The sequence below is a fragment of the Podarcis liolepis genome (assembly GCF_965112155.1).
Source record: "Podarcis liolepis genome assembly, chromosome: 3".
Lineage (NCBI taxonomy): Eukaryota > Metazoa > Chordata > Lepidosauria > Squamata > Lacertidae > Podarcis > Podarcis liolepis.
In genome coordinates this window covers 118,061,697-118,088,538 of record NC_139557.1, presented here as the reverse complement: position 1 = coordinate 118,088,538, position 26,842 = coordinate 118,061,697, and the positions used below count along the sequence as shown (strand labels likewise).

General features: G+C 45.8%; 4 long non-coding RNA genes across 4 annotated transcripts; 3 read left to right on the top strand and 1 right to left on the bottom strand.

Annotated features, from left to right (window-relative positions):
• On the top strand, positions 1–2,026 carry LOC310702849. Its single transcript, XR_014523696.1, has 2 exons — positions 1–162; positions 1,763–2,026. It is a non-coding gene; the product is annotated as an uncharacterized lncRNA (long non-coding RNA).
• A 2,372-nt stretch (positions 2,027–4,398) lies between these two features.
• On the top strand, positions 4,399–6,760 carry LOC310702472. The gene is made up of 2 exons (XR_014523516.1): positions 4,399–4,625; positions 6,504–6,760. It is a non-coding gene; the product is annotated as an uncharacterized lncRNA (long non-coding RNA).
• A 5,704-nt stretch (positions 6,761–12,464) lies between these two features.
• LOC310702820 lies at positions 12,465–17,593 on the top strand. The gene is made up of 3 exons (XR_014523632.1): positions 12,465–12,702; positions 14,477–14,602; positions 17,340–17,593. It is a non-coding gene; the product is annotated as an uncharacterized lncRNA (long non-coding RNA).
• Positions 17,594–22,447: 4,854 nt separating this feature from the next.
• LOC310703591 lies at positions 22,448–24,755 on the bottom strand. Its single transcript, XR_014524270.1, has 3 exons — positions 24,525–24,755; positions 23,139–23,264; positions 22,448–22,639 (listed from the first exon to the last, which is right to left on the bottom strand). It is a non-coding gene; the product is annotated as an uncharacterized lncRNA (long non-coding RNA).
• Positions 24,756–26,842: the final 2,087 nt, after the last annotated feature.

Genomic DNA, 26,842 nt, shown 5'->3' with positions numbered 1-26,842 from the left:
TTCTTCAGCCTTGCTCTTCTCTCCTGCAATTCTGAGATCCCAGCCAATTGTGCACCATGAAGACTGCTTTCGTGCTCTTGGCTTTGGCCTTCTTGGTTTTCCAGGCAACGGCTAAGCCAAATCCTGATGTTTTAGCAGAAGATGAGGCCCAAATGCCAGCGGGTGAGTAGAATTAAGCAAAAACTTCTCCCTCCCTTTCTCTTTCTTTCCGCTCCTCTTGCAATAGTTTGTCCATATCATTGTGGTTCCTTCACCTTTCCAATTTGTTTCTTTTCACATGCCCTCAATCTCCTGCATCTGCTGGCTTCTACCACTAGGTCTAGAGTTGAAGGGCATCATGTAAGGTCCCACAGATTCTTACATTAGCTGTTTCCAGAATCCTGTCTCTTCACCCAGCCAAAAGTCAGTTGATTTGCACACAAGAAGACACAGTATATACACAAGACCAATTTGGCTACCACTTTTGTTTAGACGTATCAGCATCACTATTGGTTCTGAAGGAAAGATGCTGCCACTTTCTAACTTCTCAGTCACTCACCAAACACCCAGGATTTGCCTTGCAACCACATTCTGAATGTCAGATATGAGCCCTAAAGCCTTTGAGAGAGCTAAAGAGGTTACAGGATGACATGTGTTATCTAAAACGAGTCTTGGGAGCCTTTGACCCATGGGTCAAATTAGACCCAGCAGGGATTCTAATTTGGCCCCAAAGTCTGTTTTCATCAAATCATGGCCACCTGCCCCACACCTGACTTCATATAACATTAGGTGTGGGGCAAGTCAAACTGCAGTCCTGATCTTACCTCTACAAATGAGGACTTCGGCACCCTTTAGTTTTTGCACCAAATGCAAACCCCATTGGGATAAGTTTCACTCGAGAGCTCCTGGTCAGAGCCACCAAGTAAAGAGGACCCCTGAAAGGAGGGGCTTGCTTTCTGGCCTGTTTTCAACAGGAATCTTTGTAGCCATGAGCAAGGGACACAGGTGATGCTGTGGTTTAAGCCACTGAGCCTCTTGGGCTTGCCGCAGCCATCCGCAAGCTAGAACAGTGAGATGGAGCACTGTTTTTTTGTGCAGCCCTCCCCAAGCTAGGACAGTGAGATGGAGCGCTGTGCAGCACTCCGTCTCACTGTTCTGGCTTCGGGGACAGCCTTTGAAGCCTCCGCAGGGCAGCGGGGTGAAGGCACTGTGGAGGCTGTGCGCAGCTAACCCCGAAGCCTTTGGAGCACAGTGCGAGTTCCCGCTGCGCTCCAAAGGCTTCAGGGATAGCCACCCGAAGCCTTTAGAGTGCAGCGGGAACTAGCACTGTGCTCCAAAGGCTTCGGGTTCCTTTGCTGAAGCCAGGAGAGTCTAGCTGCACTCCAAAGGCTTCAGGCAGCTATCCCTGAAGCCTGGAGAGTGAGAGGGGTCAGTGCGCACCGACCCCTCTCGCTCTCCAGGCTTCAGCAAAATTAACTCGTAGCCTCTGGAGCGCAGAGGGAGCGCTCCCTCTGAGCTTTGGAAGCTTTGCTTTGCTTTTGCTGAATCCAAGGAGCCTGCATTCGCTCCATAGGACACACAAACATTTCCCCTTAATTTTTGGAGGGGAAAAAGTGTGTCCTATAAAGCAAAAAATATGGTATATTATGCTCTAATTTGGAAAACCTTACAGAAAAGCAGTGTCCGCTATGTTAAAGTGAGATAAGACTAAGCTAAACCAAAGAGAGGAGAGCTACCTGATAAGCATGTTAAGGTCTCTTGCCTTTTCTTTTCTTTCCTGCAGAAGGTGTTCCCCGCCCAAGAAATGCCATGGTATGCAATGCTATGGGAGGAAATTGCCGCCCCGGATGCTATGCCAATGAGAAGTCTGTTGGAAAATGCTTTGCAAATATGTGTTGCTGTGTGGGATTCCAGTAGAGAGCCTGCTCAAGAGAGATGCAAGGAAGACCAACAGCGTACGATCGGAACAGAGGAAGAATCCACCTCCCAATCAAGACGGATTAATGCTAAACCTCTCTTTTTTGATTAAAACTGAGTTTGCTTCCAATTCAGTGGCTATCTGGTATTTCATTTTTCCTCAAAGCACTTGATCACTTATAGCTATCACTAGCACCGAACTACCACTGTTGCTGTAACTACTACTACAAACTCCCCCTGTGCCCCCAATTATCTGAAACAGTCACAATTTTCTTGATTTCTTGATTTGATTTATCATACAGTGGTACATCTGGATGTGAACGGGATCCATGCCGGAGCCCCGTTCACATCGAGAAGCAAACGTAACTAGCGATGGCACGTCTGTGTGTGCACGCGTCGCTTTTAGCCGCTTCTGCGCATGACGTCATTTTGAGCGTCTGCACATGCGCAAGTGACGAAACCCATTACTTCCAGGTTGCCGCAGAGCGCAACTTGAACGCGCTCATCCCGAAGCATATTCAACCCAAGGTATGATTGTCTTTCTATGCCACTTTTCATTCAGAGGAATCACAAAAAGCTAACGAATAAACAAATAATAACAACAACATTTATTATTTATATACTGTCAATCTGACTGGGTTGCCCCAGCCACTCTGAGCAGCTTCCAACAAATTGAAACATGGTGAGACATTAAACGTTAAAAACTTCCCTGTGCAGGGAAATAATATATTGCAAGCTGATAATGGAACATGACAAATATCACTTAAATCATATAGAACATTCAACAAATCATCAGTAAAACAATTACAAAACAACTAAAAAAATAAGCAAAGCAGCACAATTACAACAAAAGTTATATTTTGGCATTCACAAAGTGTTACAGCATTCATAACCAATAAAGCAATCTTAACAACAAGGGAAAAATAGCAATAAAAAAATAAACTAAGCACTGTTGAATTCATACACTCTTCTCAACTCTCATGACTCATAATATTCCGCTCATTAAAATACACATCTTGAAAAATGTTTGTTTAGGTGTTTCTATACCACTATGTCATAAAATAAAACATGGTAGCACTCAACCCAATGACTTCAAGTTACAAGAAAAGAGAACTCGACTAAGCATTATTTTTGAGAGCCAGAGCAGTTCAACAGTGGAACAGTCTCCCTTGGGAGGTAGTGGACCCTCCTTCCTTCGAGGTTTTTAAGCAGAAATTGGATGGCCAAACTTTCCAATACAGTATTTATTCCTAGGAGATCCTTTCACCAACCTGGCTATATTCCTCTGGACAGCATCCTCCTTTTCAATGCGGTGTCCAGAGCAAGACACAGCACCCAAGCTGCAAGTGTACAGTTAGTGTAGAACAAAGTGAATCTATGTAAAGAGATTAGACTATTTTAGTAAAAGGCAATAGAGGACAGATCAGATATTAAACTGATAAGAACAGATACTACACTTGATCTTAGCCAAAAGGCCGAGAAGAGATGAGATTAGACTATTTTAGCCAGCAATCGTTGGCACCTGTTCAGCTAAGACAACTGGAAAATCTCACCTGTGCCACTGCTGATTCAAGTTTCCCTGATCATGATCATGCATGTGTTTCTTTTTTCTTTTGTATGTTAAAAACAATCTTTTGCATTTCTAGCTTGATTTTGCACTTGTAGCAGCTCCTGTTGAAGCACCCATTGCCAGCCTTTCCTCCCAAGCTTTTCCCCAGAGCCCAGAACCATCACAACAAATATTGTTTAGCTGATTATTGCAAGGCCATAGGAGCCAACTCCCAGGGGCCAACGTGTTTTTTTTTTGGCCCCCGACAATAAAATATTTGAGGGGGCTGGGCCCCCCAAAGTTAAAGGGCATTCACAAGCAAATGGGGTGTGTGCGGTGTGCCATGTGATCGATTATACAGAGCGGGACTTTCCTGGGCCCCCACAATGTTTTATTCAGGTTAGAATAAAATTTAGAAAAGGGTGTGTCAGCCGACTGATGGAGAGATGAACAGACAAATATCTGGAGAGCGAGAGGGTTATTAGAAATACAGTGGTACCTCAGGTTAAGAACTTAATTCGTTCTGGAGGTCCGTTCTTAACCTGAAACTGTTCTTAACCTGAGGTACCACTTTAGCTAATGGGGCCTCCCGCTGCCACTGACGCCGCATCACCACCGCACAATTTTTGTTCTCATCCTGAAGCAGAGTTCTTAACCCGAGGTACTATTTCGGGGTTAGCAGAGTCTGCAACCTGAAGGGTGTGTAACCTGAAGCATCTGTAACCCGAGGTACCACTGTAGTGCAAATGCAAAGATTGCAACATTGGTCAAAAGGCCTACAGATTGGGGACAACATCAAAGAGAACTGTGTTGCTAAGGATGAAGTAAACTCAAAAACACCCTTATCTCACACCCTTATCTAGAGTGCTACTTCAAAAAGAATGGAACCCGTCCCATTAGGGCAGCATTCTTGGCTTCCCACCTGCATATATAGGCATGAACTCTGTGAAGGCATCACATTTGCTAGTTCATCCTTGGGACTCCTTTCAACGGCACACAAGTCTGAGAAGAACCATGAAGTTCGTCTGTCTCTTCTTTGCCGTGGTCTTCCTTGGCATTTCACAGTCTGATGAAGCCGATGTGCAAAAGCAATGGAGAAAGCCCTTGGAAGACTTGCGTGGCCTTCAGGACCAAGACCCAGTTTTGCCAGCTGAGGATGATGAAGCTTTGAAGGATGAAGGTAACTGTAGCATACATAGGAGATTGCAACATACATGGTGGGCAGGACAGGATTTCATCAGGAGGTTTTCAATCTTTCATTGAACTCCATTAGAAATACTTCTCTTTGGGTGAATCACACACTAATGGCAGTGTTTTCAATGGTGATCAGTAGGCTGTACATGCTCTTAGCCATGGTCTGTTTTTCTATGTGCAAAAAAGAGAGAGAGAATAGCATAAAATACTGGGGTAAAGGATGTCTAAATATGCACATATGAATGAAAACAGCCTATTCATAAAACATCTCTGAGGGCCTTCTGGCAGTTCCCTCCCTGCGAGAAGTAAGGTTACAGGGAACCAGGCAGAGGGCCTTCTTGGTAGTGGTGCCCGCCCTATAAAACACCCTCCCATCAGATGTCAAGGAAATATACAACTATCTGACTTTTACAAGACATCTGACGGCAGCCCTGTTTAGGGAAGTTTTTAATGTTTTATGTTTTATGGTGGTTTTAATATTCTGTTGGGAGCCACCCAGAGTGGCTGGTGAAACCCAGACAGATAGGCAGGGTATGAATAATAACTAAAATAATTATAATTATACAATAGGTATTATATTATGTAAAACTGGTTTGACAAAAATGTTTGGCTTTTCTTGAAAATATGTGTTTATTAGTAGGAAGTTGATTAATTTTCATGAGGGCTTTTTAAAATTAACATTTGCAAATGGGACTGTGGTCTAAACCACAGAGCCTAGTGCTTGCCGATGGGAATGTCAGCAGTTCGAATCCCCACGATGGGGTAGCTCCCATTGCTTGGTCCCAGCTCCTGCCCACCTAGCTGTTCTAAAGCATGTCAAAGTGTGAGTAGATAAATAGGTACCACTCCAGTGGGAAGGTAAATGGCGCTTCCGTGCGCTGGTTTGGTTCGCCAGAAGTGGCTTAGTCATGCTGGCCACATGGCCTGGAGTCTGTATGCTGGCTCCCTCACCCAATAAAGCGAGATGAGTGCCGCAACCCCAGTGTCGTCCACAACTGGACCTAACGGTCAGGGGTCCCTTTACCTTTTAATAACAGATTAATACACAAGTAGGATTTAGACTATAATCATCAGTAAAGCAATGTAGATATTAAGTAAGGATGAAGAAGGATGTTAGGTATAATATACAGCAGGATAAGGGGAAACAAGGAAACCATGGAGGGTTGGAGGGGAAGTCAGTGGTCCCTTTACCTATATAAATGTGCTGAATGGAACTTCATTATTTGCAGGTGGGGTGGTGCAAGATAAACGGAAATTGACAGAGTCACCCACCGCTCATTGTTGGCAATGGGGCCAATAGCATGTTCAGAGAGAAACAAAATCCCTAACCTCTCTGCAGAGTAGCCTTACCCAAACCTGCATAGATTACTACACTGGTGTAACCAGCAACACCTGTGTAGATGAGAGGAAGCTTTTGTTGTTATATCACCGTCATTAATTTTATTTTTGTTAGACACTTTTCTTACCTCATAACTCAAGTTACAGGTAGGTAGCCATGTTGGTCTGCTATAGTCGAAGGAATTTTTTTATTTCGTTTCCAGTAGCACCTTAGAGACCAACTAAGTTTGTTACTGGTATGAGCTTTCATGTGCATGCACACTTCTTCAGATTTTTTTATTTTCTCATAACTCAAAAGAGTTTACAGTAAAGCCAACTTGAAAAATGACCCTATAAAAATGAAAACCAAAGCTAAGAAAAAAGAAAAAGCTAGACGTATGGAGATGAAATATATCAGGCTTTAATTTGGAAAACATTTATTTATTACAGAAAAGGAGTGTCCGCTATTTAACACTAAGCTAAGCCCAAGAAGGGAGTGATACCTAATAAGCATGTTAAAGTCTCTTGCTATTATTTTTCCCTGCAGAAGTTGTTCCCCGCCCAAAAAATCCCATCGTATGCAATTCTATGGGGGGGAGATGCCGTCACAGGTGCGGTCAAAGTGAAAAGCTGGTTGGACGATGCTTTTCAACTAGGTCCTGCTGTGTGCATTTTCAGTAGAAAACGTACTTGAGAGAGATGCAAGAAAGACCAACAGCGTTTGATCGGAACAGAGAAAGAAACCAATCAAGATGAATTGATGCTGAATCATTTCTATTCAATTAAAATTGAGTTTGCATCCAATTCAGTGTATATATGGTGTTTCATTCTTCCTCAAAGCACTCAATCGCTCATCGCTGTTACTTGCACTAAACTACCACTGCTGCTGTAACTACTTCTACAAATTCTCCCAATGCCCCAAATTATCCACAACAGTCTGTTTTCTCGATTTTTTTTTTATATTTCTAGGTAGCTTTTCATTCACATGAATCGCAAAGCAAATAACAACCACAACAATAATAATAAGGCCTTATTTAAATGCCGCCCATCTGACTGGATTGTCCCAGCCATTCTGGACAGCTTCCAACAAATTAAAGCACAGTAAGAAGAAGAAGAAGAAGAGTTTGGATTTGATATCCCGCCTTTCACTCCCCTTCAGGAGTCTCAAAGCGGCTAACATTCTCCTTTCCCTTCCTCCCCCACAACAAACACTCTGTGAGGTGAGTGGGGCTGAGAGACTTCACAGAAGTGTGACTGGCCCAAGGTCACCCAGCAGCTGCATGTGGAGGAGCGGAGACACGAACCCGGTTTCCCAGATTACGTGACTACCGCTCTTAACCACTACACCTCACTGGCTGACATCAAACATTAAAAACTTCCTTATACTGGGAGCCTATATATTGCAAACGATAAATAACAATACCATAATAGAACACCACAAATGCCACTTAAATCATATAGAACAATTAACAAATCATCAGTAAAACAATTAGTCTCTAAAACACAATTCACAAAACAACCAAAAAAATAAAATAAGCAAAGCTGCACAATTACAACAAAAGTTATATTATGGGATTCACAAAGCAGGGGTCAGCAAGGTTTACTCACTCCAGCGGAGATCCCTCTGTGGGCAGGATTGCACATGTGTGTGAGTGTGCGATTTCCGGCATCTGTGTCTGCACAGATGCCATTTCCGGTGCCGTGGAAGCGAGTCCCCATGCTGCGCTGCACAGGTTTAGAGCAGTGCACGGGGACTTGCCAAGTGGGTGGCTCAGTTAGGGGGCACCTCATGGGCCAGTTAAATGACCACCATATGGCACCTGTGGCCCATGGGCCTTAGGTTGCCTACCCCTGTACCACAGCATTCATAACCCATACAGCAATCTTAACAACACTAACAAAATAGGAACCAAAAAATAAACTAAGCACTGTTGAATTCATACACAAACGTTTCTCAGCCCCTATGACTCAGAATCTTCCACTCTGTATAGCTCATTAAAATACACACCCCCATCATGCACATGGCAGGAACTCCTTTCTGAAGGTTTATTGGGTTGGATGTGGAGCAGCACAGGTGAAACCAACCGCCCTCTGATGACAGACAAGGTCTCTCTCCCCTCCCAGTTCTTTCTCTGGAAACAGCTCCCTTATGAAGGCTCCAAGGGCTGGAGGGTGAGGCAAGGCATGTGGGAAAAGATATTGCCTGATGGCCAACACCAAGTTTCTCCCCCCTCACAGTACTTCCTCCTGTAATTATCCCAAGGAAAAGGTCACTCAAAATTCTCTTTTAATGGTGTTGTGTGTTTTTTTTTTTGGGGGGGGGAGCAGGAATAGCATCTTTTCAATTTTTAAAAAAAGGATTTCTGTGCCACTGTATCATAAAATACAGGGTAGACTCAACCCAATGCCTTCAAAAGGAGAATCTGATGAAACATTATTTCTGACAGGAAGAGCTGTTTGACAGTGGAACAGTCTCCCTCAGGAGGTAGTGGACTCTCCTTCCTTGGAGGTTTCCATGCAGAGGTTGGATGGCGATCAGTCATGGATGCTTTCGCGTTGAAGGAGGTTGGGCTAGATGACCCTTGGGGTCCCTTCCAACTCTACAATAATATGAAACCACCTGTCAGGAGTGCTTGCAGGAGCCAGGCCCTGTGACTGGTAGGGCCTCGCAGGATTGGGGGCTTCCTGAGTTTGGTCTGGAAGGGCATGGCGCTACTGCACAGGTGATGCTTGACAGGCCAGGAGGGGTATATAAGACCAGCATTTCCCTCTGGCTCTTTGCCATGGCAACATGCTACCTGCCTAGCTGTGCTTTGGCTTTTTTAAAAAATTATTTTTTATTAACTGGCCAATCACATCAAATTAAATCACATCATATAAATTCCAAATTACAAAGCCAAATTTTTTAATTTTGTTGGGGGAACCCATACTTCAAGATCCAAAGGGGGATTCAGATCATCTTTTTATTACTGTGTTAATGTCCAAATCAGTCCCAATCAGTCCAAACAAAGTTCATAATTCTATCCAGTCTTATCTTGGTATTTCCACATCGTATCTTATTCATATAATTTCTCTTTTTCCTTTACGATCTCTTCTGTTGGTCTCCTTAAGCCGATAACAAGTATAATAATCCTGTGTGGATTTCCCGTTCCTCCACTAAGTCCAGATGGTTTCCATATATCTACTTCGTAGATAACATCACTCTTTCCATCGTAAATTTTGGCATTTGTCGCTCTTAAGTCCCACCGAGGAGTTGATCCACGATATGTAAACAACTCTATATCTCTCTTTCTCCTCCCAGACCCAAGAGCTCCAACAATGCCTCCCAAAATGGCGACGGCATTTTTTACTGCGTCATTACAAAACTCTTAGCTTTCCAGCTTCATCTTGAAACATTGCTTTGGATCGAAAGTTTATCTTCACACAGCCTTAAATCCACAGCTTAAGTCCTTAGTTTCTGACTCATTAGGGGAGGGGATTCTTGTTAAATCACATAAAAAAGGAAGGCAGGTTTTCTCCTCCCTCCCCCGTTTGTCATACCGTATCTTGACGTATCTTCTCATATTTTATTCTTGTCTTGTTATCAGAGATCTCTTCTGTCAGCAGTCTTTACTCCCCTTTTTCCTTGAAGCATGTGCAATTAATCTCGTCCAAATTGTTTCTTTTAAAGATCATTGCAACTAGCGGCGCAAATCAGGGACGGCGTCCAGGAGAGCCGGAAATCCCACAGGAGGGCTTTGTGCCTAGTGCCCCCACCCCCACAAATTCGGGGGTGGTATAGGGCACAGCAGGCAAGGGCCGTCCCCCCCACAATCCTGGGGGGGTTAGGGAGGCTAATTACCCCCATCATAGCCTCCAAATTACCTCGTGTGGGTCGGAGAGATGTTATTGTCAGCCATCTTCCGATGCGCCACCTAGTGGCCCCCCTGACTCCTGGTTTCTTGATTTGTGGACTGGAGCGCTGACCCTGGACTGCTGTTTCCTGACCTCTACTCTGGTCCCGATGTACCAAGCCAGGACTCTGACTGCCCGTAACCCGTACTGTGATACCACCGCTCAGTCAAGATTGATAAAGGCTTAATTCTTCCTTTTCAATTTAAATGATGTTTGGATCCAATTCACTGGGTATCTCAGAGTTTGGTGCTGATAACACCAAGGTTGGAGGTTTGATCCCCTTCTGGGACAGCTGCCATATTCCTGCATTGCAGGGGGTTGGACTAAATGATCCTGAGGGTCCCTTCCAACTCTACAATTCTATGGTTCTAAGACTGTCCCCTTAGAAGTGCATCCTGTTCAGTTACATGGGACTTATTCCTAAGTAAATATTATTATTTCACTCTTCCTCAAAGCACTTCCTCAAAGCACTAATGAACTGGGTATCTATGGGGTGTTAGGGGTGGGGTGATACCTCTGTTGTGAGACACATGTTGCTCCTTCTATGGTAGTTTGTCCACCTTTGGTCCTCCTCAACCGTATTCAGCTCTCATCTGTGGATCCATGAAGCTGTCAATATGTGCCACCCTAGAATATGGCTTCGACTGGGTGGCCAAAGCAGTTGTCGGTGTATCCAATGGGTCTCAAACCCTCGGTGGGATTGGGATTTCCCCTGAATGTGAAGACAGGCTCTGGAAGATTGAGTGGACAAGACCAATAGTGGGTCCAATGGTCAAGAAGGTGGTTTCTGCACGTGCTGCAGAGGGAAGTGAGGGGGGAGATGGGGCTCATCAACCTGGGAAGGCAGCCCATGTAGGAGAAGCAAAACTCTGATCCTAAATCTCCACTGCCTTGTAGGTTATCTTTGGGAAAAGAAAAGGCTAGGGAGTAAACTCAACACAAATCCAAGTGAAGTCCCTAAGATGGTTGGATGGTGCCTTGTACGCCTCCTTCTCCTGCAGCCAAACAGGTACCAAACATATTGCTCAGCAAGGCCATAAAGATAATTAAGAGCAGAACGAATTTCTGCTGCTCAACAAGGCAACCCAGCTAGATGGGCAGGGTACAACAACCACAACAACCACAACAACCACAACAACCACAACAACCACAACAACAACAACAACCACAACAACCACCACAACAACAACCACCACAACCACAACCACAACCACAACCACAACCACAACCACCACAACCACCACAACAACCACAACCACCACCACAACAACAACCACCACAACCACTACTACTACTACTACTACTTTATTATTTATGCCCTGCCTATCTGGGTGGGTTGCCCCAGCCACTATTTTTATTATTAATAAACTATTCCTATGTACAGGATTTGTAATGGGCTGTGTTCCACTGGATTTGAATTTCCACCCTTGAAAAGAGTGCAATATGGTGTTTGAGATTACTTTATACTTAATGGCCGATTTATCTTTGACGTTGCCTCCAAATATATTGGCCCTTTCATCAGAATTGCAGCATTTATTTACCTTAACCACCTTCCTTAAACAAACCCTGGATCCCCATCCCTTGTCCTGTTTCCTCACCATCACATTGCAGACACACCCTGATCACAGTCTATTAGTCATTATTTGGGTAACTGAAGAAATTTGCCTTGTTTCTCTGTTATCGTGCCTTTTCCAGGTTAAACAGAATCCAGTCTTTCAAATAATTATTCTTAGGAGTTTTCCTCACCAACCTGGCCATAATACTCCAGACAGCCTCCTCCTTTTCAATGTAGTGCCCAGAACCAGACCCAGGACCCAGGTTGTGTAGGGGGGAAAGTGTAGAACAAAGTGAATCTATATAAATCATTCATGATTTGGATACTATGCTTCCGTTACTGCAGCCTAAGATTAGACTATTTTAGCCGGCAATTGCTGGCACCTATTTAGCTTCTAATGAGCTAAAACAATTAAAATTCTCCCCTGGGCTGCTGCTAATGCAAGTTTTCCGGATCTTGTCCCATCCCCCAACTTTTGTACTTAAAAGCAGAATTTCAACGTTTCTCCTTGGCTGGATCTAGGCCATAGCTGTCAACGTTTCCCCCTTTTTAAGGGAAATTCGCTTATTCCGAATAGGATTCCTTGCAAGAAAAGGGAAAAGTTGACAGCTATGATCTAGGCATGTCAAAGAAGCATCTCAGTTAATTGAGTTGTAAGCTCTATAAAGTGAAATCACATTTTCACAGTGTTATAAAGCACCTTCTCTTTATGAATGTTGCTGAGTGCCTTGATTCTGCATGTGTCGCAGCTCCTGTTGAATATTGCTTTGCAGATTATCGCAAGGATGTGTCAGCTGACTGATGGAGAGATGAACAAACATATGGAGAGCAAAGGGGATTTTAGCAACAGCAACAGTGCAAATAGGAAGATTGCAACACTGAACAGATTGGCCAACAGGTTGGTGGCAACATCAAAGAGAACCGTGTTGCTAAGAATAAAGTAATCTCAAATGCCATGTTCACCCTTATCTCACACCCTTATTGAGAGAGCTACTTCAAAGACAATGAAACCTGTCCCATTAGGGTAGCCTTCTTGGCTTCCCACCTGCATATATAGGCACAAACTCTGTGAAGGCATCACCATTGCTAGTTCATCCTTGTGACTCTTTTCAGTGACACACAACAAGTCTTAGAAGAACCATGAAGTTCATCTGTCTTTTCTTTGCTGCGGTCTTCCTTGGCAGAGCCCAGGCTGATGAAGCCGATGTGGATCAAGGGGAAGAGCAAGACTTGAGTGGTCCTCAGGACCAAAACCCAGCTTTGCCAGCTGGTTATGATGAAGCTTTGAAGAATGAAGGTAATTGTAGCATACATAGGAGACTGGAACATATATGGTGGGCAGGACTGCATTTCTTTGGGAGGTCTTCACTCTTACATTGGACTCAATTAGATCATGGCTGGATCATGCACTGATGGCAATGTTTTCAATGGTGATCAGTAGGTTATACATGCTCTTAGGCGTGGTCACCTCACACATTACGTAAAGGTAAAGGTAAAGGGGCCCCTGACCATTAGGTCCAGTAGTGACCGACTCTGGGATTGCGGCGCTCATCTCGCTTTATTGGCCGAGGGAGCCGGCATACAGCTTCTGGGTCATGTGGCCAGCATGACTAAGCCGCTTCTGGCGAACCAGAGCAGCACACGGAAACGCCGTTTACCTTCCCGCTGGAGTGGTACCTATTTATCTACTTGCACTTTGATGTGCTTTCGAACTGCTATGTGGGCAGAAACAGGGACCGAGCAACGGGAGCTCACCCTGTCGCGGGGATTCGAACTGCCGACCTTCTGATCAGCAAGTCCTAGGCTCTGTGGTTTAACCCACAGTGCCACCCACATCCCCACACATTACATAGACACCCACAAATATGTTCCTGAAGAAATGCTGAGTTAGACCCAAGTAGTTTACCTCCTTTTCTCCAGTGTTGAAAATTTCCAGCTGGGCCTCCTAGGATTGGAGATGGACAGCCTGCTCCCAGATTTTGATTTGAGAGAAAGCAAAAAGTCCAAGAAGGAATTTAAGGTTTCAAATAAGAAGCCCAAACAACTAAACATTTAAGTCCTGATTCTGGTTGACCTGATGGTGGCTTCTCAGCACAAGGAGGAAACAAGGGAACTGCTAAAGGAGCAAGCTAGTTTGCTCCTGAGCCTAGCCTAGTCCAGCAGAGAGATCTCCTGGTCTGCAGCTGCTCCTGTTGCCTTATCTCCTGCTTGGGAAGTGCTGAGTACAGGACTTGCAATAAGCATTCTGCAGCCTTCCTAAATGCCAGACAAATAGCTGTTGGATGCCTGGGAAGCCTTGTGCAAGAGAATTTGACTTGATGCCGTTATGGGCCCTGGAGTTGAGTCTTCCTTGCAAACAGAAAGCTCCCTGCTGCATGCATTATGCTGAACATGAATGATGGTAGCAACAGGGCCAGGAAGTGCAGCATGACTTTGTGCTGTGGGTTTAAATGCATGACTCCCGCCTTACTTTTGACATGCCTTCTCCTCCACATGCAAGTGATGCAGACAAGCAGCATGCTGCAGTGGTCAGTGTGTTGGGTTCAAATCTTCTCTCACCCATGAAGCTTGCTGGCTGACCTTGGGCCAGTCACTCCCCCCACCCCACTGTAGCCAAGGTTTGTTGTGAGTATAAAAGAGGGGGAACCATTTACGCTACATTGAGCTCCTTGGATGAAAATGGGGGACCAGAAATGCCATAGTGAATAATGGGGGGTGGTGTAAAGGGGCTTTCCACTGTTTGCTTCTCTCTTCCTCCACCTTCCATCCATCCAACCAACCAACCAGGTACCTGCTGGCTATGGAGAAATGAAAACCAGAGAAATCAGAAAGGCAAAGTGTGATGAATGAGTAGATGGCTACTCAATGGGGACTGGTTATTACAGAGTCTGTTTGTTTCATGATGACTAGCAATGAGAAAGGGCTCCATTCATCAAAATTTCCCATTCATCCCCAAAACAGATGTTCGCAACCAGTGTTATGCATAAAGATAACATTTCATTTCATTTCTGCTTTGTGCTATACTTCCGTGTAACATGTTCCATGCAATGGGACTGTTTTTCTCTGTACAGGAAACATGCAACGGAGGAATGGTACCGGTCAATGTAAGAGTGGTGGCCATAAATACTTTTTCGGCATCTGCCCTTGTGGATCTGTGCCCCCTGGAAAATGCAGTTCTTTTGAGAGCTGCTGTAAAGGTGAAGTCTGCGTTCCTCATTAAGACACCTCATGCTTATTAGTAGATGTTTATTACTGCAAAAATGGGGTAAATAGGTCACCTGCCTGCACACAGAATCATAGAATTGTAAAACTGGAAGTGACCCCAATGGTCCTTTAGTTCAAGTCCTTGCAATTCAGGAATCTCAGCTAAAGCATTCCATTCAGAAGTTAAATGGATGGCAACCAGATATTTTGGGTTGTGCTTCCCAACGGTGAATGGTGCCCATTAGGGCTGGTAAGGAGGAAAGCAGAGAGACCTACAGTATCGTACTTTCCTCTAGTTGATGTAGCAGAAAGCACAGATCAGACAAGAACAAGAGGACTTCAAGAACCCTGCCCCAAAGGGGAACCGGAGAGTTCTGTAAAAAAAAAATTCATGTGGTCAGAAGCTAGACCTTTCAAGAGCTCTGTCTTGCTTCATTTCTGCCCCCACTTCCTGGGTATTATCCTTATACGGGAAGTGTTAAGAGAAACACAACAAGTTTTGCCTTGTCTACAAAATTTTGAAAACATGTTCATCTCTGAAGTTTCTTGAAGTGCCTCACTTTGGGGCAATCCTACGAGATCCCACTTTCATTCTGGGATGGAAGACTGGAGCAAGCGTAACCCAAGGAGTCTGCCCATAAGAACAGCTACACGCATTTTAGGATAGTTCCATAGGAAACCACATGGGAGAAGGGGTGTGACAAATTTGCTCCCCCTGGAGGGGTGTATGGCATTGTTTTTTCTCGTGTGTGTGTGTGTGTGTGTGTGTGTGTGTGTGTTTGTATGGTTTATAAAGAAAAATGCAAAGATAGTTGTCATTTTTTTTGTCAAAAATATTACCGGTAATCTAGAGCAGTGTTTCCCAACCACTGTTCCGCGGCACACTAGTGTGCCGCGAGATGTTGCCTGGTGTGCCGCGGGAAAAATTTGAAAGATTTTTTTTTTTAAGTCAAATTTTCGATTGGGGCGCCGTCACTAGATGACCCCTGGGGTTCCCTCCCTCCCTCCTGCTCTGTGCCTCCCTCCTCCGCCGGGGAGGCCCTTCCTGGCTCTCGGCCAAGGCTTGGCGGCTGCCACTCACTCGCTCGCCCACCCGTCCCTCCATCCCTGCACCCGGCCTCTCCCCCTCTGTCCCCGGCGCGGGGGCTGCCGGGATCCGTAGTCCCCTCGCCCTTGGGCTCCACGCCCGCGCGGGGTGCGCGAACTACATTTCCCAGCGTGGCCTGGCGGGCCGGGCGTTTTGTTTGAAGCGCTCTTCTCCCGGCCATGGAATGAGCGCAGTGGCGGCGGCCGGGCGGGCAGGGGCTCTTCCGCGCAGACCCCGCGCAGCCTTCCTGCGCCCCCGCGGAGATCGGGCGGCAGGATGGAGCCCGGGGATCCCCGCGGAGGCGGAGCGGCGGAGACGGAGGCTGCCCCCCAGGTAGGGCTGCGTCGGGGGGGTGTTATTTTTGCAATGCTGCATCCGCGCCGGAGGGGACGCATTGGACCGCGGGGAGACCCCTTGGCGGGCGTGCAAGGCAATGCATGTGTGCAGGCGTTGCATGGAGTGCGGTGCAATGCAATGGCAACGCGGCGCCCTGCATGCATGCATGCAACTTCCACCGGCGCTCGGGACTTGGCAGGTGAGGGGGGTCCCCAGTGGGCAGCAGAGAGAGCCGGGAGGGCGAAGGGAAGCCGGGGGGGAGCAGCGCTGCTCCCCGAGCCGAGCCCGGGGGGAAACTTCGGCGTCGTTGCGCCGGGTGTTGGAAGCGGAGGCTGGCGGGGGCCCCTCACCGGCAAAACCTGGTCGCCTCTCATATATTTCGTACATTGCATTCATCGCCCGCTTTCTCCTCCAAGGAGCTCCCGGGGGCGCGCGTGGTTCTCCCCGTGTTATCCTCGCAACAACAGCCCTGCGAGGTGGGTCAGGCGAGTGGCCCAAGGGAGCACCCAGGGATTGTCCTGGCCAGGTGGGGTGATTTGAACCCTGCTCTCTGCCCGGTCTTCGTCCTCATTTAGCCCCCACATGTGCATGACTGTGCATGACTGAGATTTTCCCCCCTCGTCTTGGCTATGGTGTGAGTCTGTGCTGTTAATTAATGGGGTTCTGCCTTCGGAGAAGATGAGCCAGCCCTCAAGGAGTTGATTATGTAATTTGCTAGCAATTCATGTCCCTCCCGGCGTGACGCTGCGCGCTGACGTCACGGGGCTGTAATGGTGGTGTGCCTCGAGATTTTTTTCATGAAACAAGTGTGCCTTTGCCCAAAAAAGGTTGGGAAACACTGATCTAGAGGCAAGAAAGAAAAAAAGTATTGCATAAAATATGGGGGCAACACATGTCTAAATATGCACATATTAATGAAAATGGCATACAATAGGTACCATATTGTGTAAAACTGCTTTGGGAAAAAAGTCTGTCTTTGCTTGCAAGTATGTGTTTATAAGGAGAAAGTTGATGGATTTTCATGAAGACTTTTTAAAAAATAAAATTTGCAAACTAGTATAGAAATGTGGTGAATGGAACTTTAATTTTTGCAGGGGGTGGAAAGTGAGGACATGAGAGAAACTAAAAAAGAAGCAGCAGCTAAATGCATGGAGATGAAATATTTCATGCTTTAATTTGGAAAACGTTTATTTATTACAGAAAAGCAGCGTCTGCTAGGTTAAAGTGAGCTTAACACTAAGCTAAGCCGAAAAAGGGTGAGATATCTGATAAGCTCGCTAAAGTCTCTTGCCTTTTTCCCCCTGTAGAAGTTCCCCTCCCAAGTAATCCCATCGTATGCAATTCTATGGGGGGGAGATGCCGTCACAAGTGCGGTCTCTCTGAGAAGTATGTTGGACGATGCTTTGCAACTATGTCCTGCTGTGTGCGTTTTCAGTAGAGAGCATGCGCGAGAAAGAGGCAGGAAAGACCAACAGCGTATGATCGGAACAGAGGAAGAAACCAATCGAGATGAATTAATGCTAAATCATTCCTTTTCAATTAAAATTGAGTTTGCATCCAATCATTCTTACTCCAGGGACTCAATTACTCCTAGTTATCACTAGCGCTGAACTACCACTGCTGTTGTAACTACTACTACAAACTCTCCCAGTGCCCCGAGTTATCCGAAAAAGTCTCAATTTTCTTGATTTCTTAATTTGATTTTATTTATTTTATTTCTATGCAACTGTTCATCCACATGAATCTCAAAGCAGCTTTGAAAGAGCAAATAACAATAACAGAACAGAACATCACAAATCATATAGAATGATGAACAAATCAGTAAAACACTATTAACAAAACAACAACAGCAAAAAGCAAAGCAGCATAATCACAATAGAAGTCATATTATGGGATTCACAAAGTACTACAGCATTCACAATCTATACAACAATCTTAACAGCATTAACAAAACTGTAAAAATAATAATAAACTAAGCCCTGTTGAATTCATACACAAACTCTTCTCAAATCTCATGATTTCAGCTCATTAAAATACACATCGACATCTTGCCCATGGCAGGAACTCCTTTCTGAAGGTTTATTGGGTTGGATGTGGGGGAGCACAGGGGCCTCTCCTCCCTCCCAGTTCTTTCTCTGGAAACAGCTCCCTTATGAAGGCTCCTAGGAGTGGGTGCTGTTGACAGTTCCTGGCTATCTGCCCAGGAAAGCAGAAATGCGGAGAGAAAGAGCTTTTAGACACAGGGGAAACACCTTACGATCAAGCCAACATTGCTCGGAATAACGCACCACCGGCTCCCTGGCTGTTACTTCCTAGCAATTAAACCCCTCCCGCTGCTTATGGTGGCTGCTAAGGGCAAACCGCCTTTGGGCTCCTTGTTGTGCAACATGCAGAGCATTCCTAGTTCTTAGGGAAGGGCGGGGGCTCTGGCAAACTCTCCAGAGACGGCGAGTCACTTGGCTGCTGCACAGATCTGACTCCTACCTCTGTGCACTGCTCCTGTCCTTCATCACCCATTCTTTCCCAACTCCTTCCTTTCTCCTGTCTCAAACCACCAGTCCAAAACATTATTCTCTCCCCCTTTGCCCTCACTGGAATGCTTCTGCGGTCTCTGCCTCTTCTCACCAGCAGTCCAGTCCCTGACAGGTGGAGGATGAGGCAAGGCAGGTGGAAACAGATATTGCCTGACAAACAGCACCAAGTCTCTCCCCCCCCCCACAGTACTTGCTCTTGTTATTATCCCAAGGAAAAAGGACACCCCAAATTCTCTTCTAGGGGTGTTTTATTTTGGGGTGGGGAGGAGTAGCATCTTTTCAATTTTTAAAAAAGTATTTCTGTACCACTGTACCATAAAATACAGGGTAGGACTCAACCCAATGCCTTCAAAAGGAGATTCTCACTGCACATCAGTAAGAGCTGTCTGACAGTGGAACGGTCTCTCTCAGGAGGTAATGGACTCTCCTTCCTTGGAGGTTTTCATGCAGTGGTTGGATGGCCATCAGTCATGGATGCTTTCGCATTGAAGCTACAGGGAACCAGGCAGAGGGCCTTCTCAGTAGTGGCACCCGCCCTACGGAACGCCCTCCCACCAGATGTCAAAGAGAAGAGAACAACAACTACAGTCATACCTCGTGTTGCATTTGCTTCAGGTTGAGCATTTTCAGGTTGTGTCCCGCGGTGACCCGGAAGTACTGGAAAGGGTTAATTCTGGGTTTCACCGCTCGTGCATGCACATGCACAGATGTTCAAAATGACATCACGCATATGTGCAGAAGCAGCGAATCGCGACCCGCAGACGCACAGACGTGGGTTGCATTCTGCTCATGTTGCGAATGGGGCTCCGGAACGGATCCCATTCACAACCAGAGGTACCACTGTACCAGACTTTTAGAAGACATCTGAAAGCAGCCCTGTTTAGGGAAGCTTTTGATGTCTGATGCATTACTGTATTTTAATATTTTGTTGGAAGCCGTCCAGAGTGGCTGGGGAAGCCCAGCCACATGGTTGGGGTATAAATAATAAATCATTATTATTATTTCAATATCTTAGACATAAATTGCCTTGAGACGGTGGTTTAGAAGGCAATTAGTAAGTCTAATATTAGTATGCTAGAATAAATCCCACTAGGGATTGCTCCCTGATACAGTAAATGGGTACAGGATTGAATGGCAGCCCTAAAAACCTACATTGCAAGCTGAATCTCTTGTATCTTTCTGGAAGAAAGGCACGCGGCATTCAGCAGTGATTATTCCTTTTTTTTATAAAAATTTTATTGGTTTTACACAGTTTTTATAAACACAAACAGTACACAATACAGACAAACAAATACACAAACAAACATGTATAATTTCGTGTCCTTTTTTTCTTAAACCTTGCTTCGCCGACTTCCCCATACCTCCCCTTTCTACATCCCAATTTCCAAACTTGTTTCAGCAAATCCTAACCCTTGGTTTTATCTATTTTTCCCCTTATTCTTTTCTTTTACTTAATCTTTTACAGCTGTAATCCCTTTTTTTCTAGAACCTCGACATTTCAACATTCATTAATTTTACAATATTTCTTAAGATAAATTTTGAATTTCTTCCAATCTTCATCCGCCGTCTTTTTCCCCTGGTCACGGATTCTGCCGGTCATTTCAGCCAGTCCCATATAGTCTATCACCTTCATCTGCCATTCTTCCAGAGTGGGTAGATCTTGAGTCTTCCAGCAGTGATTATTCCTGCCGGGTGCTGCCGTAAGAGTGTAGGTAAGAGTGTAACCCATGTTGTTACCTTCATCAAGAGGGGTCTCTCTCATTTGCTTGCTGAAGCACACAAAGTGGGGGGAACTGAACGCCCTGGCCAGAGATGGAAAACACACACTCTTTCAATGTGTGCTGGAGTTTGCACTCCTCTTTAGCAGCTGCTGCTGCGCTGGGGCGATGGTGCGAGTAGAGTCCTCCGCTTAACTTGTGTCCGAGTGCAAGCGCCTCGGATGGGCGTCAGGGTGTGTGTGCAAAACGGAGCCACAACCTCCAGGGCGCGCGTTTTCCCTTTGGGAGCCTCCGCTGTGGGTGGGGAGGGCGCAGCTCTATGCACCCGCTCAGAAGCACGCTGCTACGTCGGTGGGCCACTGAGAGTTCCGAGCAGCCGCCTTCCGCCTCCTCCTGCTGCTAGGCTCGTTCCTGCTCCTACTTGCGTGGGGATCTCTCAGCTGGGAAGCACGAAACCTCCACTTTTGAGAGATCCCTGCCCTGCTCCTGCTTGCATGGATTGCGGGATTGGGCAGCTCAGCTGAGGAGCGCCTGGCTGCCTTCAGGTGCTACAGGGGCAGCTTTGCAAGCTGGATCTCTACAGGGGCAGCTTTGCAAGCTGGATGCAGCTTTGGGCTACCTCTACCTCTCCCAACCTCAGCAACTATTCAGCCTGGCTGCCTTCATGGGGTTGCAGGGGATCTGATGTGGAGGTGGGGGCTCCTTTAAACTGCTCCCTTGAGGTGAGTGCAGCCACGAACCCCTCAATGGAAAGTGTGACGGAGCCTGCACCTCCCCAGCTGAGCAGCCCCGATCCAGCTCCTGTTCCCGTGCAAGCAGCAACGCTGCCTAGCAGAGCATCCCGATCCCACTCCTACTTGCCTGCAAGCAGGAGCAAGCTGTCAGGAGGGTGGCGGCGACATCCCTTGCCTGCTCACTTGCTGCCCCAGCCTAGACTTCCCTCACTGGAGGTGGAGGAGGGGGTGGTTGCTGTTGCGACTGCAGCGGCAGAGGGACCCAGTGCTGGAGGGCGGCAGGTGCCTGCTGGCTTGCTGCCAGTCCGCCTTCCGTCACTCTGAAAATGGAAGTGTGCAGTGGCGTAGCGTGGGTTGCCAGCACCCGGGGCAAGACAAGTAATTTGCGCCCCCTAACCCGTGGATTTGCACCCCCTAACAAGTGGATTTGCGCCCCCTAACCCCCAGATGTTGCGGCCGGTGCGGCCGGCCTCCCCTTGCACCCCCCACGCTACGCCACTGGGTGTGGCAATCAAAACGAAAGTTATACTAAGAACAGAGCATGTTCTGTTTCCAAAAAAAGTTCGAAAACCACAACACTCATTTCAGGGTTTGAAGTGTTCAGGTTCCAAGTACATTGGTACCTCGGGTTAAGAACTTAATTCGTTCCGGAGGTCCGTTCTTAACCTGAAACTGTTCTTAACCTGAAGCACCACTTTAGCTAATGGGGCCTCCTGCTGCCGCCGCGCCGCTGGAGCACGATTTCAGTTCTCATCCTGAAGCAAAGTTCTTAACCTGAGGTACTATTTCTGGGTTAGCGGAGTCTGTAACCTGAAGCGTATGTAACCTGAAGCGTATGTAATGCGAGGTACCACTGTAGTTAGAGAATAAAGCTGTTCAAAAACTGAGGTACCACTGTATTGCTCCACTCTCTCTCTCCACATGGATGCGCCAACCGCCCCTTCTAAACTAAAACCTTGGTATTCGGGTTAAATTGCTGTGTTGACACTTTGCAATAAATAAGTGGATTTTGGGTTGCAGTTTGGGCACTCGGTCTCTAAAAGGTTTGCCATCACTGACCTAGAGAGTCCTAGGGAGTTGGACTAGATGACCCCAGGATCCCTTCCTCCTCTACAATTCTATGATTCTAAGTTTCTTTCCAAAGAACTTTGAATCGCCCCATTTTTACTCCCTCCCTCCCTCCATATGCAGTATAGGTTTTTTGAATTGCCTGTTTCAGGGAGCTGAGCACTAATATTGTGGGGAGCCAGGAACCAGCCCAGAGATTATGATGTTTTGCCAACATCATACTGCTGGGATTTCTTGTTTTGGAGTGGTGTTTTGATTTTTTAGTTGGCTTTTAGTCTGGCCAGAAGCATGCATAACTAGATTTCTTAGAGTAATGAGTTGTTTATTATGAAGGAATAAGAAAGCACATGTGCTAAAAATGTTTGTATTGATTGTTTATTTGTAGTAGTAACAGCTGAAAGGAAGAGGTTATTGACTTAGCAAGGATAGACTCGCACCATGCCAGATTCCTTGAAGCCCAAATTAACAGAGATGTTTACTTGATATTAAATTTCTTCCACCGATGATCAAACAATGGTCCAGCTTTGAAATCCCTCCCAGTTACTTCATTTTGCTAAAGAAAAGAGGAAGAAGAGGTGGTTTAGTCATGATCACACATATTGAGAATACAGTCATACTTCTACTTATGTATCCCTCTGGATACGGAATATTTGGGTTATGACCACGGCCTGTATACTTCCGGGTTCTGTAGCACATGCATGAGCAGCAGCGTGCCTCTATATACATAATTTTTGGGGTGTGAGTGGACCCCCAGAACGAATTAAGTCTGTATCCGGAGAGTCCACTGTATATAGTGTTACATATATGTGCTGAATCAGTTCCAGCAGTCATGCTCATGGCAGGCCCATTGAAATCAATGGGACTACACTGAATAACATCGGATATCATCCTGTAATTAAATAGCTGCCCTTCACCTGATGGTCAAAGGGTGAACTACAGAAACTAACACTCAGAGCTCATCCACACTTGCACTTGTCCCATGGCTAGGAAGAGTGGGTCTGAGAGGTTTTCTGCTAAACGTGAGATGTCTTAATGAGGAACACAGACTTCACCTTTACAGCAGAGATATGAAAAGGTGCATTTTCCAATGCGAGTAGTTCCACGAGGGCAGAGGGCTAAAAAGCATCTACCACCAGAACGCCAACATTGCCTTGTACGATCCTTCCGTTGCATGTTTCCTGCACAGAGAAAAACAGTCCTGTTACATGGAACCTGTTACACGGAAGTCTAGAAGCATTCACACATGAAACAAATAGACTCTGTAATAACAAGTCCCCATAAAGTAGCCAGCTACTCATTCATCACACTTTGCCTTTCTGATTTCTCTAGCTTTTGTTTAGAAGATATCTGAAGGCAGTCCTGTTTAGGGAGGTTTTTAATGTCTGATGTTTTAATGTATTTTTAATCATTTGTTGGAAGCCGCCCAGAGTGGCTGGGAAAACCCAACCAGATCTGAAGGGTATAAAAAATATTTATTTATTTATTTAATTTATTTATTTATTTATTATATGCTCCAACAACCTCTTTTCCATCAGACCTAAGAAAGAGCACCCCATTCCATTGTAAAAAGCACAAATGAAACTGATCCATTGCATATCCCCATCACACAGTTCAAACTCTAAAGAAACAAAACCACACAGGGAAGAACACACTAGGTGATATCCTATTTCAGACAATTATCTGAAATATAGCCTTGATAATCAGATATCATCAGTGGCTTCAACCATGTTTGTAGGCAGTACATCTTTGACGAGCAGATGCAGGGGACAAGCTAGCCACCCCTGCTAGAAATTTCCAGTGCTGGAGAAAAGGAGGTAACTGTTGGGAAATTCCATTCCACCTTTAGTTACAGACATGGAACTGTTGCGTGTCACATGTCTGTTTACATTCCAGCACAGTCTGCTGGCAACTTCCGTTGTGTGTATAGCTTTTGCTTTTCTCTGTCTCTCCAAAAAGACAAAGGGAGAGACAACATGTTCCTTTGTCCTAATTTATGATTAAAAAATCTGTAGTTGTAGTATGCTTCCACAAGCCTCACACCTATTCTGTGTGTGCAGTTTCCTCAGCTGATAGTGTGCCCTGGCTTTGAAGCCTGGGTCGCTGATTTACGTCACAGCAGAGGCCGATGGGTCTGTGCAGTGGGATGGCTGGAAGGATATGACCCAGCTGGGGCTAAAGAGCTTGCCTTGTGACCCTCTGCATGCCGACAACAACTACCTTGGTCTAAGTCAGCATTCCTTCCAGAACGTATTAGAGAGTTTCAATGTAATGTCCAAGAGGACCATGCCTAAGAACATGTACAGCCTACTAATCACTGTTGAAAATACTACTAATAGCTCATGATCCAGCCAAGGAGAAGTATTTCTAATTGAGTTCAATGAAAGAGTGGACACCTCCAAAAGAAATGTAGTCCCGCCCACCATGTACATTACAATCACCTTCATCCTCCAAAGCTTCATCATAACCATCTGGGTTTTCATCCTGAGGACCACTCAGATCTTCCAAAGCCTCTGCCTCTTGCTTCTCTGCTTGGTCCAGATCTCCTTCATCTCCTTGGGCAATGCCAAGGAAGACCACAGCAAAGAAAAGACAGATGAACTTCATGGTTTTCTAAGACTTGTTCTGTGTTGCTGAAAGGGGTCACAAGGATGAACTGGCAATGGTGATGCCTTCACAGAGTTCATGCCTATATATGCAGGTGGGATGCCAAGATGGCTGCCCTAATGGGACGGGTTCCATTGTCTTTGAAGTAGCTCTCTAGATAAGGTTGTGAAATAAAGATGAATATGGCATTTGAGATTACTTCAGACTTTGCAACACAATTCTCTTTGATGTTGCCCCCCATTCTGTAGGCCTTTTGTTCAGTGTTGCCATCTTTGCATTTGCACTGTTGCTAATAACCCTCTCGCTCCCCATATGCTTGCCTATTCATCTCCCCACCAGGCAGCTGGCAAATCCTTGCCATAATCAATGAAACAATATTTATTGTGATGGTTCTGGGCTCTGAGAGAAAGAGCGGGGGGGGGGTGTGTGTTTGTGGACACCACGCTGAAACGGAAGCTGTCCGGAGTAGGATGGCCAGGTTGGTGAGGGGATCTCCTAATAAGAAATATTGGAATTCACACCCCTGATAAGAGTGCAATATAACACCACATATGGGATTAGAGATGAATGGCCAATTTATCTTTGACGTTGCCTCCAATTATATTGGTCCTCTCATCAGTATTGCAGCACCTATGTACCTTAACCTCCTTCCTAATAACCCCCTGCCTCCCCACCTGCTGATTTGTTTCCTCACCATCATGTGGCTGAAACATCCTGATCAGTCTATTCTTCAGGTACCTTGTTTGTCCTTCATCTTACCTTTTCCAGGTTAAACAAAGTCCAATCTTTCCAATATTTTTTATTAGGAGATCCCTTCACCAACCTGGCCATCCTACTCTGGACAGCTTCCTTTTCAGCGTGGTGTCCAGAACTAGCTACACCACCCAAGCTGTGTAGATCAGAGTGAAACTATAACCAGTGCATTTTTCCCAGGGGGTACTCAAAGGTACGCAGTACCAGCACCTCTTTTTTGTTCTTACTCACTGTAACAACTTCGTTGCAAGTTTGTTGTTTAGTCGTGTCCGACTCTTTGTGACCCCATGGACCAGAGCATGCCAGGCACTCCTGTCTTCCACTGCCTCCCGCAATTTACCAAGGTTCATGGTTCTTACATTCCAGGTTCCTATGCAATATTTTTCTTTACAGCATTGGACTTTCCTTTCGCTTCCAGGCATATCCGCAACTGAGCGACATTTCGGCTTTGGCCCAGCCACTTCATCAGCTCTGAATCTACTTGTACTTGTCCTCCGCTCTTCCTCAGTAGCATGTTGGACGCCTTCTGACCTGAGGGGCTCATCTCCCAGCGTCATAACATTTATATGCCTGTTGTCTTTGTCCATGGAGTTTTCTTGGCAAGGATACGGGAGTAGCTTGCCGGTTCCTGCTCCAGGTGGATCACATTTGGTCAAAACTCTCCACTACGACCTGTCCATCTTGGGTGGCCCTGCACGGCATAGCTCATAGCTTCTCTTTGCCACGGCAAGGCAGTGATCCATGAAGGGGTCATTGCAAGTACCAAAATCTATTTTTATGGAGGGGGCGGGAGAACACTGAGTATAACGATTCATTATTTCTTTGTCCCTGCAGCCTAAGAGTAGACTATTTTAGCAGGCAATTGATGGCACCTGTTTAGCTTCTAATAAGCTAAAATTATGAGATAATCTCACCTGTGCTGCTGCTAATGCATGTTTCCCCAATCTTGTATGTTTCTCTTTTTCTTTTGTACTTAAAAGCAGACTTTTACATTTCCAGCTTGATTTTGCACTTGTTGCAGCTGCTATTGACGCACCCAGTGCCAGTCTTCCACCTCCCTCTTATTCTCAGAGTCCAGAACCATCGCAATAAATATTGTTTCATAGATTATGGCAAGGATGTGCCAGCTGCCTGGTGGGGAGATGAATAGGCAAGCATATGGGGAGCGAGAGGGTTATTAGCAACAGTGCAAATGCAAAGATGGCAACACTGAACAAAAGGCCTACAGAATGGGGGCAACATCAAAGAGAACTGTGTTGCAAAGTGTGAAGTAATCTTAAATGCCATATTCATCTTTATTTCACATCCTTATCTAGAGAGCTACTTCAAAGACAATGAAACCTGTCCCATTAGAGCAGCCATCTTGGCATCCCACCTGCATATATAGGCATGAACTCTG